Genomic DNA, 13,035 nt, shown 5'->3' on the forward strand with positions numbered 1-13,035 from the left:
ACTCAGACACGGTTTGGATCATATGAAGGTGGAGGAGAAAAATCTGCAACTTCCACAGAAGGTTTTGTGGAGAAACTGGCATCACTTTGCTCCGTACCACGCAGTGGGACTACATTACCTCAAGTTCATCTCACTGTCAATCACAGATACCCAATACACCTCCCCTGCTCAGCCCGAAGTCACTTTGCTGGACCTTAATTTTACTTTTTTAATAACACAAATGTCATTGATTTTATATTGTAACCATATACATATACACCTCTTGGCCAGGTCACCCTTGCAAAAAAGATCCTCATCTCTCTGGGTTTTATAGCTGGTTAAATACTACACAACAAAAGATGGTCATAGAACAACAAAGTGCAAACATTCACCCTTTATTGCAGAGTAAAATTCAGAGAAAACATGGACAGATTAAAACATCAAAATTTAAGCAAATGTGGGATCTCTACTGATTTGAATTTTATTTAAACTGGAACTAATTTTCATAACATCCTTACATACAATGAAGTCCCTTGAACAATACAGCAGTATTGATTTGAACTTTGTCTTGCTCCCCTCAGTCTCTCTTCTTCTGTATGTAATTATGTCGCCTAAATTAAGTTCTAAACAAACGGGACTGTAAAGATATAGGTCCACTCATAAAACGGTCTGAATTAAACAATGGGTTGATGTCGTCTTGCAGTTCCAACATTTGTGGACCCAAAAGGGGACTGTCCCATACCGGGACATTTATCCCAGGATGAGGTTCAGTCATGGATCCACTCTCCTCCCATTCAATCTCTGGAACCAGCATACCCTGACAAAAAAAAAAAAAAACTGTTTATGAACAGCACTGTTTTTTTTTTGTGTTTTAGATTATGTAGGAACAGACACCCACTAATAATAACTTATATTGTTGCTGGCAGGCAGACCTCATATCTCCATAACTGATTATAATTTGCAAATAAGTGATCCTTAACAAAGTAGTGACATTAGTACATATGATGGCTCATAATGCCATGCATTGTGATGCATTTTGAACTTGCAGATGTGCTATTCTTCCTACAAACAAACAATTTAGGGAAATTGTTTGCACCACACAACAATAATACTTTTCATTCATTTTTGATGAAAATTCCTTGTAGTCATTGTGATTTCATCATACTGTTCTTGATACTTTCCACTTTAGTCGAACTGCACACAAATCAGTTGTCCAGTACAGTGAGATTAAATAAAGCAGTGTTTTTCAACCAGTGTGTGTGCCGCGGCACAATAGTGTGCCGTGGGAGATGGTCAAGTGTGCCGTGGGGAATTGCCCTACTTCACTGATCTAAAACCATTTCCCATCTCCAGGAAATCAGCTCTTTGTTCATCCAAACAGGCCCTGATAAAACACTGAGTAGTTAAGAATATGAAAGATCTTAAAATGACTTTTTCTTTGTGTTTATTTAATTCTATAAAATACATTTTGATAAGGTTGACGGTACCGCGATTTAGCTGCAGCTATAACCGTGTAAGGAAAAGTCCCGCCCCTTTAACTGTCTCCGCCAATCATTCTTGAAGGCTTAATCACATGTCATCAGAAGTGGTTAAAGTCTTCACTTCCTTGTTCTTAATTCTGCTGGTAAAGTCTCCCAGTTCTAACAAAAATACCAGCTAAAGCTCGTCTTTAGCGGTGTAACTTTCCACAGATTCCGGTGTCAGACCGTGGAACAAGAGAACAAAGGTTGAAAAACACTGAAATAAAGCACTTATCCGGGGATCAGAAACAGGGTTCTGGGTCAAGCCCAACTGCCACAGCTGATTTGGTGTCATGCTTTGCTCCGTCCTGATTGGATGGCTGTCCCACGCCTCACTAAAGACATCCAAACTGGCCTGAATGCGTGGTAGGAAAATCTAGTGGCAGTAGAATACGTGATGTTACTGATATTGAGCAAGCCTTGGTCCTCAGGAGAGTGCAGGATGTTGTAATATAAACCAGTAACAGTCATGAAGACATCACACCAGAGGGGCTCAATCCTGTATTTGGAAAAAAGCAAAAAGAAATATTATATTGTCAGATTTATTTTTAATACATCATTCACTTTTATGTATATATTAAAGCGTCTAAAACTAGGTTCAACTCACCGTTGATTGTGTGTACACTTTTGCTGTTTGTGTCAGTTCCACGTACTGTGAGCATTAACTCAGCTATGCCCGCATGTTCTCCTCCGTGATCTCCTCTCACCCTGACAATAACATGGAAATCATGTCTCAAACACATAATTACAAATGCATCGCCAATACGGTACACATCAATTTAAAATGTAATGTTCTTATGTATGATGCCAATAAGTAGAATTTCTAGGTTAGATAAATTGCAGGAGTGGGTTACATGTATCACTGGGGGAAACATTGAGGTGAGAGAGACTGTTAAGGGGGGGGGGGGGGGGGTAAAATGTTATCCATGAGGGGAAAGAGTTTTAGAGTTGCCTTTGTTTTCAGGAGTCTAAAAAAGTTATTTTATTTTTGTACAAATAACCAAGTGCTTATACTGCCTGATATGTGAATGAAATATTTCTTTATGAATAACATGAATACCTCAGAGGAAAGCCATAAACGTTCACAGCGTCACAGTTGTTGTCTGCTATCTTCAGGTACAAGATCTATGGAATACAAGTACAAATACTTTCAACTGACAGATATTTACAGGGGCAAAAATGCTAAATTCCCAATTGATAGGTAAAACAGTAATACAATAGGATGATAAAATATGAAATAGAAGGGTATTTAATAATCCCTGAGGAAATTTTTTAAAAATGGCCATCTTAAAAAAACACATAAACACACATGCATTACAAATAGAAATATCACAAAATAAAAAGATTGATAAAAAAGGTAAATAATTGGAAAATCAGTGGGTAAAATTAAAAGAAATTACTTGTAAGATGCCCTGCCAGAGAGTTGTATTGCCTGATGTCAGGAGGAACAAAAGATTGTCACGCCGTCACGCTTCAGTAATTCCTGGAGAATAAATAAAAACACGACAAACATGTATTAGATCATTTAGCTGTCTGAGATTAAATTACATCATTTTCAAATATTTGAAAGGGGAATTTTTTAAAACACTCTTGCTATGATAACTTGAGCTTGTAGTAAAGAACAGCGTTAAAAATAAACAATCAGAGACAAGACACTGATCACAGGAAGCCTGTGTGTAATATTTACAGTAACTTCTACTCAAATCACTGTTGACAGCATATTTCTCCCATCCACCCTTTCTGTGACTACTTATCGACTACAAAACAGCCTAAAAACATAATGTTTGGGATTCTTGTCATTTCGTCATTGGAAGTAAAGATACGGGGAATTTAGTGGCTGTCACTCTGACACAATCTCACAGGGCTGGTCAGCACAATACGGGTTCTAACGTTAGAAACTTAATGAGGCTTCTTTCATTCAACAGTGGATTCACGTCTGTTATATTTAAAAAATGCCGTTTTCATGAATGTCATATGAATTAACTTTGTTGCACAATCCACCCCATCTTAAAGTCTGGGTTGTGAAAAGACTGTGTCTAACTTTAACCCGGATCGCGTTTACATAAAGGCAGCACACGGAACAGCTAACTAGTTAGCATAGCATACCATCAGTGTTTAAACAAATCCCCGTCTCTAAATCAATACTTTTTATTAAACTTTCTGTGCTGCTGTAAATCCGGCATGCTTTTCCCCTTAGTTCTATCTGAATCATGGTAGAACCTACAGATCATTGGCTACAGGCGCTAGCTTGAACCGAAACCGGCTTGAAGTTCACTCACAAAGGCAGACACAACTTGAGTCGAAAGCCAGCTAGTTTCGAGGCCCCTGGTTGGTTGTAGTTACTCGTGTTGTGTGAAGAGCTGGTAAAACTTGACAAAACCATAAGTCCTCCCCCGCTTTAAAACCATTAAAAAAATATGACCGCACAGGCAAAGCAAAGCTAAGCTAATTAGCGGTGGGGGTACTCTGCAAACGACTCGGCTGAAATGTTTATAAAGCATTCACACATGTCACTTGGCTAAGGAGAACGCTTCAACTTAGTATTCAATAACATTACAGGATGTACAACGAGGGAATAAAAATCAAATAAGTGCATTACTTACGGGCTGAGACTGATCCCGTTCGGAAGACCTCTCCGCCATGTTTGCCGCCCGCGTCCTCCCAACTGCTGTGCTGAACAGCTCCCTCCCTCGTCAGTTGAGAGTGAAGAGTGTAAGGGGCCATTCGATTGGCTAAATGCGAACCCGCCTGCTTTGCCGATGAGTTTGATTGACAGATTCACTAGCCAATGGTGACATTAGTTGACCCGCTCCGTCAGATGAGTCTCAATATTCACCGTAGAAAAATCTCTCACACACACGGGGAGATTCACAAACGAGAACGGGATTTTGAATGCACATTCTGCAATTCGAATGATCTGTGAGTTCACATCACATGTGTACCTAAAAATCATGTTTGTGAAGCACCTACTGTGCATTTCTGATACATTTATTGTGAATGTCTAAAATGTTTTTGTGAAAAACAGTGTGCACATTTGTGAGAAACACTTATTGTGCATTTGTAAAACATTTAGTGTGCATGTGTGAAACACAATCTGTGTGTTTGTGAAACACAGGGTGTGTATTTCCGAATTTATTTTTCACATTTGCATAGAATGACATTTGTGAATCGGAGCGTGTGTATTTGTGAAACCGGTTGTGTGCATTTCTGATTATTGAGACTGAAATAACTCCATAGGAACATGCTATTTAGTGGATCTGCTATGTGTGACCCGGCACCATTGACCGTTGGGCCGGTCCCGTTCGAGTACTGCGCCACAAAGGGAACACACTATCTAGTGAATCTGCTTTGTGTGACCCGGCACCATTGACCGTTGGGCCGCTCCCATTCGAGTACAGCGCCACGAAGGGAACACACTATCTAGTGAATCTGCCATGTGTGACCCGGCACCAGTGACCGCAGGGCCGCTCCCGTTCGTGGAAACCACTAGGAAACATAATATCTGAAAGAGAGAGGGAAAGAAATGATAGGGGAGCAAACATAATAATTACTCATACCTGATTTTTAGAACGTAAATCCCACGTCCACAAAAATGCTGTAAGGAACTATAATTTGAACCGCCATGAACAACCCGCATGATGACACTAACTTAACATCCAATACAATGCTTCTGATGGCATCCTATGACATGCTTGAGTAACATCCATATTCAAAGCTTCCATCAAATACTATGAACGGGCTGAACGGCCATGAACTTTTCCATTTGGCATACTATTTTTACGAGCTTAGTAACATCCATTATTTCGAAGCTTCCAATGACAGTACTAAAACGAGCTTATGGCCATGAAGTTTTCTTCCATTTGGCATACCAATTATACACGCTCAAGAAACCTCCATTTAGTCGAAGTTCCATCTAAATATTAAGAACGAACTCAATGGCCATAATTACTATGCTTCATTGGCATACTACATACATAAATGAGCTTAAGAAACTAAATTCGAGCTCCGTTGCATACTGTAATACAAACTTAGAACATCCTAAATTTTGAGGCTTCCACCTGGAAAAATAATTTTCTTTTAACATCTATAATCCAAGAATTTACATTCATTCTGCTGCTGACATATTGATTGATTGAACTAAGCTAAAGAGCGTAAGTGATATAGTTTCTACGGTCAGGGTTAAAATTGCTCATGGTGTTATTTAAACACTAACCAAGTCAATCGATGACACATAAGACTATCATCTCACTATTAAAACAGCCTTAATATAATCTCCATGGCTGAATTCTATAATAACCACACGATCCCTTAAAAACCATTAGAGCTGTGGATTCTGGCGGCCGGACATACACAAACCACTCTTCATAAATCTTTCTCCCCAAAACCAGCGGGCGCAGCCTCAGAAGAACAAGTGGAGGGAGACTGAAGACACGACAGTCATCATCATAACAAAACCACTCCAAGCATTGAGAAGGAAAGACCAAAAACGTAAGACATGAATATCCAGAACAACAGGAACATGTGGCCCAGGATCGAACTAGCCGGAACAAGAACACAAGATGAACCGTGGGACCAAGGCCACAGCAAATTTCAGATGGCCCAATCATTGACAAATCATAGTCATTCAACCAAAGAATGAATAAACGACACGCTGCACAAAAGCGAGAGATGAAATAATGGGGAGAGGCATGCATCAATGAAACATCCTGATTCATAGAAGAAAATAAATCCGGACGGGTGGCGGACCATACATCAGAGACAACGTGGAAACCCAGATTCGAAAGCCACACAGATACAAAAGTCCAGGGATACAGAGGAAAATTGACCAGTGAGAAATCAATAACACGCAAAAACGAAGTCCAGTACAGGGCTTCTGATAATACAGTCGATATTATGAGGACTGCCACGACAGCTGAAAGGTAAACCGATAAACACTTCGAGCGCCAACTGAATGACACTGGGAGGCATAAAGGCAGGACAGTGAGAACATCAGCGATAACAGTCATACCCAGCCACATATCGCGTTCGGAGTAAAACCGTGGAGACAGCATGGGCAGCCAAAGAAAAAAAACAAACTAATCCCGAAGGCGCACGAGGAACTAGGCCACTAATGCCCAGAAAGATGAACTGCGAGGCGCTAACAGGTCCAGATCAAGTCACGTCAACCTGAACACTTCCTAGGGGCCACCCTCAGTGGGGGATTTGAAAACGATGCCCCGGAAGAATCCATCACACAGCCCCCACAAACCTCCAACCAACCAGAGAGATTAACAAATTAACTGTCCAGCCGAGAAAACAAGGCCGCGAAGAGACTGACACACTCACGAATGTGGCTGACACAAGTCCCCAAAGGCCAGGGCAGGACCCACTGGGGTACGCAAAGCAGGGCGATGGCCCACACACCAGCTGGCCCAAAGGAAGGAAGGGCGGAGCAGAACCAGACGCAGAGCATGCAGAGGCTACGAACGAGGATCGCCGAGTGAATCAAAATGAGCCATAGACGCTGCATAAAAGAGACCAATCATAGGGAAAATTGTCCACAAAGGAGAGATGGGTCCAACAGCGACTACTCCACCTGCTGACTAAACCAACAAATGTACACAGCTGCTACAAAAATGTATTACATGTGTGTGTATGTGCGGTATACAGTAGCCACACTGTTTTCCCAAGCCTGATCATCATTGTTTTATTATACTTATTGATTATGAATCTTTTAAACATACCTTTAAACTGAACAAGACTCTTACAAGTTTTCATTTCATCAGGTAGATTGTTCCATCCTTTGCTGAGATACACATCAATTTTAAGGTTGTCCTTACTTTAGGTTGGTACAATTTGTTGGTTCTTCTAAAGTTATATTTATTTACAACATCTCTGTTTTGAAACATAATTTGAATTTTAGTTGGCAAAGAATTTATTGATACTTTTTACCTAATTTGGGCAGTTTTAAAATCTACCAAATCCTGTAATTTTAAGTTAAATGTACAAGAAAAAGTGGATTAGTTCGCTTATTATATTTAACTTTGTGAAGAAATCTGATGGCTTGTTTTTGAAGTAAAGTTAAAGGGTGCATATTTGTTTTGTAGCAATTTCTCCAAATTTCTATACAGTGATTCAAATACGGCATTATGATGGAATGATACAAAATAAAAAAGGCGTATTGATTAAGGATCGGGTTACGTCTTTTCATCATGCCACCACATTTAGCCACTTTTGAATGCAAATAATGAATATATAACACATGTTTTTGCCCTTTCTCAATAGCTGTATCATTAATAATAATTTGCAATGGCACATATTAAAGGTTTAAATACAGGTGTTAAACTCCAATTGCCCTAAATGCTTTTCAACTATCCCGCCACGCTTCTTGTTGGTGAAACCCACCAGATCCAGGTAATCAGCAGCAGAAAGGATAAGGGCTTTTGAAAAACCAGCAGGATGCCAGCCAAAAGGATTGTCAAAAACATGGATGACACTAAGAAAGAGAGAGATGATGCCGTCAGTGTTATCAGGCCACTGAAATCTCTAAGCCACCCTGGCGCAAAAAATCTCAGTCATTATGGATTACTCTTGTAGATTAGAGCAGCAGGTAGCCGTCAAAAAAGTTCTTGTTATTACCGTAATTCCCGCACTATAAGCATTGAGACTTTAGCCAGAGCACCTCATTTATGGATCAATTCTGGTTGTGTTTACTGATGTTAAAGGGATTTTGAAAGGTACACTGCACTCTGTCAAAAAGCTCAGTTGAGTGTTTTTGCAAATCCGCAAATGTGAAGCTGTGTCGGAACTGTTTTTCTACGTGTTTTACCAACAAGGTTGGGAATAATAATTAGGATAGGAACTTTTGTTTTAGCAGTATCAGTCTGTTTTTAATGTGTTGCCGACAAGTTTAAAAGTTACAGATATTGTAATTACTCTACTGCGGCTAATGTGTAGTATGTTTTAAACATGTTCTAAAGTTACAGTGAACGCAGTCAAATCTGATGGACTGATAAACTTATCTCTGACTCTTTTGTTTCACTTAATGCGCCTTATAGATCAGTGCACCCTATATATGATGTACAGTAAGTTCAGACGGTGCGACTTCTAATCTGGTGCGCCCTGTTGTGCGGAAAATACAGTAATTAAGATTGCTTGCCCGTCGGACTATCCTGATGCACTGGAAAGATCTGCGCCCACCCAGTCACTCAAAGTGGATAAAAGACTCAGTTTCTTTTATTACGCTGGAAAAAATCAGACATTTTCTTAATGGTAATGGATCTAAATTCTCTGAAATTTGGTCACCTTTCTTAGAGCATGTCATGTCCTTGCTCTTAGAACCGACCAAGTGAACTTTAAAATACATTAACAGGTATGAGGTGTTCAGTGTCTCTTCTGTTCATAGATTGGTGACACAATATATTGTTTGTATGATTTTATTCATTCATTTGTGTACATTTTTTTCTTTGTAATTGTGGTTTTGATTTTTTTTTTCATATTTTGAAAAATGTATAAATAAATCATACATTAAAAAAAAAGATTGCTTGGTAAACATAAAAGCTTTTACCTCATAAGTAATGAGTCAGAAACATCAACACCCCACTTCTGTGCACTGGCTTTTGCCACCTTTGTTGTGTTTAACATGTGGTTGCTTTTTTCAGCCTGTTTATATATGGCTATTTTACTATAATATTGCTACTACATTGCTTCTTTCCCTTTTTGCTCTCGTCACACTGTGCACTTATTGTAATCAACGGCTGTGGGAAGTGTGCTATATTAATAAATGGACATAACCTAAGCAACATAATGAACTACTACTGAAAGGCAATAACGCAAGACCTACAAATGCCTTTTTACACGTATAAACTGATTTATGAGCATCGACATCCTCAAACCATTTGGTTTTCTTACATTTCTAAAAAAAAAAAAAAAAAGGAAAAAGAAAAGAAATGTCCAGGCCTGACAGAGCTTGAAGGACAGACCATAATGCCATCTTATTCTGTAGTGGTAGTTTACAGTGCTGCTCCCTGGGGAGAAACAGTAACTGCTGGACGTAACTTGTTTTCTGCAGGAACACATGTAGCCCTTAGCCAGAGGCAGACCTGCCATCTGGACGTTCGACAGCCTACCTGGCTCCACGGTTCATTGCCTTTCTCACTAAAGTAAGCTCCTGTCACCTTGGTCTGCATGAAAAGGCTACATTTAAATGAAGGTGTAAGCTCCATATAGAGTACATACATTTTATAAGGTCTGGTTTATAATCTGGAGCTACAAAGCAAAATTGGATACCCACAGGTTTTGTGATCTGCAACATCCTACAAGAAATGGTAATAATATGAAGATAAAATGCATTTTTGTCACAGCAGTCTGCTGCTCCTGATATGAAACTACAGTCCAGTGGTGCACAGGACAAAAGATCAAGCATTGTTTATACGACTAATAGTACTCAAATTTAAACCTCTTTTTTTAGAAAATAACAGTCTTTTTTAAAGAAGTAACACATCTTCACTTGTTTTTTTTACATAGACTGTTTTGACCTTTGGGAAAACCTTGACATTTAAGGTTTCGAATTAAGTTTATGGGTGCTTTTACCACAAGAGGTATTTGCTCCCAACCACATATGTGCCCTGCTATGACTTGGCGACCTTTCCAGTGTGTACCTTGCCTTTGTCCAACAGTAGCTGGCACGGGAACTCTGCGACCCTATAACGCATTAAACTGGTCCAGAAGATGGATGGATGAGTTCACTTGCAAGTGAGCCCTGGTGTGATTCCCCCCTATAGCAAGTAGGCAAAAGTTTTCTACAATTCCTGCCTGTTTGGAAAGCATCTCCTGAACAAGTAGTACAGTAACCGTTACTATGACAAAGCATCTCACCGCATGTCCACTTCTTGTGGAAAAAGAATGTAAATGTAAAAAAATAACAAGATTGAAAACTTATCATCAAGATTTATCTCTCACTTACAAAATGTGGCAAAGGCACTTGACATAGAATTTACGAATAAGAAATTGTTTGACAATGACCTCATCCGTAATTTCAACATTGCAAAATGGCAATAACAGCTTGTAAAATCAAAATTCCAGAACACCACAATTTTTATTTTTTTATCAGGCATAAATCACATGAGATGTCAACAAGAAAATTTCAAGGATTCATTTTAAAAGTTTCATTAAGATTTCTGAGCCAAATTCCACAGTTTGTATTTAGAGTGTGCTTTGACTGCTTATATATCCTCACCTTTGTGCTTAGTCCTGGGTATTGTCTTTGCTCTAACTGTGCAGAACGAAATTAGCCATTGAGCAGTAAAAAATGTTTATTTTTGTCTCAAGAAAATGTATTAGAAGGTTCTGGATCAAGGTTTTTACAGTGACTATCATTTTATCTAACTTGATTAGCAGCACCACACCAATAATTCGTTCTATAGAAAATGTAAGTCTGTTTTCGTCTTAACCCAGTTTTTGGAAACTGTATTTCACTTCTCAACACGTATACATGCACATCTCCATAGCTAATAAGCACTCCATTTGTATTAATAAAGCGACACTGAGTTTCAGTGAAGCGCTAAGATTTCCTTAGCAGTAGGCACATGTTTGCACAGTCCATAATCAAAGGATCAACCATAGACAGTCTCCTCACATCACTGTCACTCTTGTGCACAGATGTAAGACACTTACTGACAAACTCACTCTCCTGTGTGCCCATTCCCCCATCTTCACTGAAACGTTAGTCCAGCAATCTCTATGGGAACGGTCTCCTAGCTACATGGCCGACACACATACACAGACAGGCATTCACTTGTTCCACCTTATTTCTTCACTGGCAGATTAAAGGCAGAACACTGTCAATCATGTAGACTTTTCCTGTCCTTGGTTATTCAGGCCGGTCATTCTCTGTATTTTTATTGCTTTTGGTCATAACTGTCTAAGCTTGGACTTTTTTAGATTTTTTTTTTCTCATAACAGAGCCAATCCAAACAACAAACAGCTATCACAGCAGAGGGTAAATTCATCCTCTTTGGGCATTTTCACCTTTAGGTTGCTTCCCAACAAATGTACTTCTTTTCGGCTATATGCACCTTCACAGGCCATTTTCCAACATCAGTTTAAAGAGATGTAGTGACAAATAGATGTTGGTCTCCTTTAAGGAACTGTTCCTTACAACCATTTGACACGCTTTGAACAACCATAACTCATCAACCATTTAAGTAATCAAAGTAATTCCAACAGATTCGAAAGTAGAGAAAAGTAGTTTTGGTGCAAAGCTGTTTATATCTGCTTTAGAATCAGTTGGCATAAAAAAATTTTTACATTAATGGTCGATGAGTTATGCTAACTGAAAGAATGTCAACACGTGAGAGTTGAACGCCGAGTTATCAGAGAAACATCTTAACCCTTGTGCTATCTTAGATGACCCCACCCTTACTTTAACGTGTTCTCCCTACCATGACAAAGGTGGATAAAGGTGGAAAGATTTCATTTAATCCATGGACATCAGTGAAGATCACAAATCATCGAAGAAAAAAGGTTCAGAGCACTGTCTAGTGGGTCTAGATGACCCAACTCCCATCGTTAAAGTGCCTAGGATAGTACAAGGGTTAAAGAAACACCATTGCTACTACTAGAAGGCAAATGTACGACGGAGTTTTAGGGCCACGGTAAGGAAAAAAATTCTGGCCAACGTGGCGAGATTAAAGTCGTCATGTCGACTTTAATCTCGTCATGACGAGAAAAAACTCGTCTTGTCGAGATAAAAGTCGAAATAAAGTTTCAAGATTAAAGTCGCAAAAAAACTCGTAAATTTACGAGATTATTGTGGGAGTGAGCATGCAGAGCAGCAGGTGAACGCCGCGCAGCAGCAGAGCAGACCGACTAAACTCAGTTGAACAGGTGAGCTGAATGTTTATTGATAACGTTCCAAATGTCTGGAAGCTCATTTGTTTGATTTACAAGTTATTAAAGTTTTATTTATTGATGGTTGGTTTGCAGGATCTCTGCCTCCATACTCTGCAGCCCGATGATGAAGCCATCGGGTGTCCCTGCAGCTGTTTGCTTGAATCCTTTCTTCCTCCACCAAAGACCAGATCTCTATGTTTGTGTGATGCTTCCGTCTGAGGAGGAGCAGCACTTTTTGCCTTTTTCAACGTTGTAATGCTAATACAACAGACTATTTCATTCATCTTTGTTTTTTAATCATCAAACGGGTCGCTTCATCTGCAGGAGAGGGGCGTATGTAACACTGTTAACTTCGGCATTGGTGTTTGGATGACAGATTCATGACGTAATGTGACAGATGAACTTCAGGTTGTGTGAATGAAAAGGAGAATAAAGGCTGCAGCGGTCCTCTACACCCAAACGTGTCTCTGAGCTCCTTATTTTACATATGAGAGTCCGCTTTACTGACACTGAACCCCGGAAAGACAGCTACACTGAAAATAATCTGATTTGAGTCGCCAGAAGGCTCAGAATCTCTTTGTTTTAAATCTATAATCCGGAAATAAAGATTCACAAAAGGCTCCACATATTTCATCTTCAAACTAGGCTCCGATAAACAGACAAC

At 39.5% G+C, this 13,035-nt stretch overlaps 1 long non-coding RNA gene across 1 annotated transcript; it reads right to left on the bottom strand.

The window, feature by feature from the left end:
- Nucleotides 1-358: 358 nt before the first annotated feature.
- LOC144989422 (uncharacterized) lies at nt 359-2,201 on the bottom strand. The gene is made up of 2 exons (XR_013653574.1): nt 2,107-2,201; nt 359-1,998 (listed from the first exon to the last, which is right to left on the bottom strand). It is a non-coding gene; the product is annotated as an uncharacterized LOC144989422 (long non-coding RNA).
- Between the last annotated feature and the right edge of the window lie 10,834 nt (nt 2,202-13,035).

The sequence above is a fragment of the Oryzias latipes genome, chromosome 23, assembly GCF_053564925.1.
Source record: "Oryzias latipes strain Hd-rR chromosome 23, Olatipes_Hd-rR_3.1".
Taxonomy (NCBI): domain Eukaryota; kingdom Metazoa; phylum Chordata; class Actinopteri; order Beloniformes; family Adrianichthyidae; genus Oryzias; species Oryzias latipes.